This window comes from Scylla paramamosain, chromosome 8 (assembly GCF_035594125.1).
Source record: "Scylla paramamosain isolate STU-SP2022 chromosome 8, ASM3559412v1, whole genome shotgun sequence".
NCBI classification, from domain to species: Eukaryota; Metazoa; Arthropoda; class Malacostraca; order Decapoda; family Portunidae; genus Scylla; species Scylla paramamosain.
Genome location: NC_087158.1, coordinates 467501 through 470000, shown reverse-complemented (window position 1 = coordinate 470000; position 2500 = coordinate 467501). Strand labels below are relative to the sequence as shown.

Here is a 2500-nt window from a genome sequence, read left to right as displayed (position 1 = left end):
GCACCAGACATTTGCTTACTCTGGGAATCATCAAAATGTAATAATGAAACACACGTAACAGACTCCCAACTAAAGCCAGGTAGAATAACACGATAGGATCAGCTGGAGCCAAACATGAGATTTAGAATTTAATGCCAGGTTGTGCATAGTTAAGAATAAAAGATGTAAGAGAGTGATAATAAATGATGAAGAGATAAATGGATGAATAAAAATACAGTAAAAAAATACTTGAATTGTGGATAACTTGTTGGCAAAACTCTCCCTTTTCTCTCTTTCTCATGACCTGAAGTTATGGAAATGGATAGGAGTCACAGAAGATTAATATGAAATGATGAGATATAAATGGATGGATAAAAATAAGGATGAAATTACTTAAATTATGTGTTGTAGGAGGGTAAAATGGAATGATGGGAGATGGATAAATAAAAATAAGGTTGAAATACTTGAATTATGAAGAACTTGTAGGCAAAGATACCACTCTCTCTCTCTCTCTCTCTCTCTCTCTCTCTCTCTCTCTCTCTCTCTCTCTCTCTCTCTTTCAAAAGGATACACAACCTAACAGTGCAAGAGAAGTTTTGAATAAAGATAAAGTTTGAGGAACTAATAAATATATGAATATAAAATATGTGCAAGTTTCATAGAGGAAAGAACAAAATTGATATGGCTTTAAGACTGACATCTCTATAATGTCTGTTTTATTTTAGTAAGAAGGGAAGAAGTTTGGAAGTGACTGGAATAAAGGAAGACTGTATTATGAAAGAAAAATGAAGAAAGAAAAGAAATTAATAAAGCTTTAGGATGAACAATCTTATAAAGTGTGTTGTTTTACTATGAAGACAAGGAGAGAATGCCAGGGAGTGTCATAAAGGTAGACTGTATTATGAGGAAAAAGAAAAGTTGAAACCTGAATTAATACAATATCTGAGACAATGAAAGGCTGCCCTGTCTTGTCATCTTGCGAATGCTCAAGTTGGTAGAAGGAATGAAAAGCGAGGAAGAAAAAGGACAGTTTGTGGCAGAGTTTAGCAATGAAGAGATAAAAATTCACAAAGGAAAGAACTGAGAGGTCTTCCGTGCATCAATACAACTGAATATATGAAGGCAGCTGGATGGTAACCTCTTAAAAAATGCTGAAGTCACAAGGAAAAATGAAAACTGGGATACATAAGGACAGTTTGTGGTGAAGTTTATTAAAGAAGAGATATAAAGTTTCACAAAGGAAAGAATTGAGAGGCCTTAGGTACATCAATGCAGCTGAATATATGAAGGCAGTTGGATATTAACCTCTGGAAAAATGCTGAAGTTACAAGGAGAAATGAAAACAGAGAAACATACGAGCAGTTTGTGGTGGAGTTTGTCAAAGAGAAGGAGAGATAAAGATTCACAAAGAAAAGAACTGAGGCCTTACACCAACACAGCTGAATATGTGGAGGCAGTCAGAATGTATCCTCTTAAAAATGCTGAAGTCTCAGAAGAAATGAAAACAGAGAAACATACGAATAGTTTGTGGTGGAGTTTATCCAAGAGAAAGAGATATAAAGATTCACAAAGGAAAGAACTGAGACCTTACGTCAATAAAACTGAATACCTGAATATATATGAAGGCGGTGGGAACAAACCCTCTTAAAAATGTTGAAGTTACTTGGAGAAATGAAAACAGAAAAACATAAGGCCAGTCTGTTGTGGAGTTTGTTAGAAAGGAGGATGAAAGGGATGAAGACAAAGATAATACTGAAGATGGTACTTGCGCTGGCTTCCTCTATCTATACTAAAACGACTCGAGTTACACAAGAGGAAGGAAAACACGAAAAAAAAAAAAAATTGAAACATTTTGAGACAGAGTTTATCAGCGAAGAGAAAGAAGATATGAAAACAAAGATGACACTTGTGCTGGCTTCCTCTATCTACACTGAAACGACTCAAGTTACACAGAAGAGAGAGGAAAACAACGGAAAGATAAGGAGGGTGTGTAGCAGCAAAGTTTGGTAAAGGAGGAGAAAAACACGAAAACATGATAACTTCTGTTGTTGTTGTTGTTGTTGTATTATTCCCAGGCTGCTAATTAATTTTGAGTAACTAACCTGGATAGAAAAAAAAGGACAGATAAACTTAAGTCGTAAAAATAGCTTTCCAATCCCTTTGTCATGTCCTTCTCTTTCCCTTCCCCTAACTCCCTCAGGATACTGCCAACGTTATCTCTTCAATCTCCTCCCCATTCTCTCCCCACAACCACCCAACTCTCTCTCAATAAATCCTTGCCCCTCTTCTTCTCCCCTACCATCTACCTACAATATTCCTTTCCTTTCCTCCCCACCCTTCTTTACCTCCCGTCAATCTTCTCTAAATCTCATCCTCCCTATGATTCTCTCTCTCTTCCCTCTTTACTTCCTCCCCAAACACTCGTTACAAGCTTCTTCCCTCTATTTTTCTCTCCACATACTCTCTCTCTCTCTCTTCCTCCTAATTCCCTCACCACTTATCTTCCTCCCAATGATTTCCT

The 2500-nt window shown here is 36.8% G+C and overlaps 1 protein-coding gene across 1 annotated transcript in view; it reads right to left on the bottom strand.

Annotated features, from left to right (window-relative positions):
* Nucleotides 1–2500, bottom strand: part of LOC135102635 (myotubularin-related protein 6-like) — a 74996-nt gene that overhangs the window by 13645 nt on the left and 58851 nt on the right. The gene's annotated exons all lie outside the window — the stretch shown is intronic.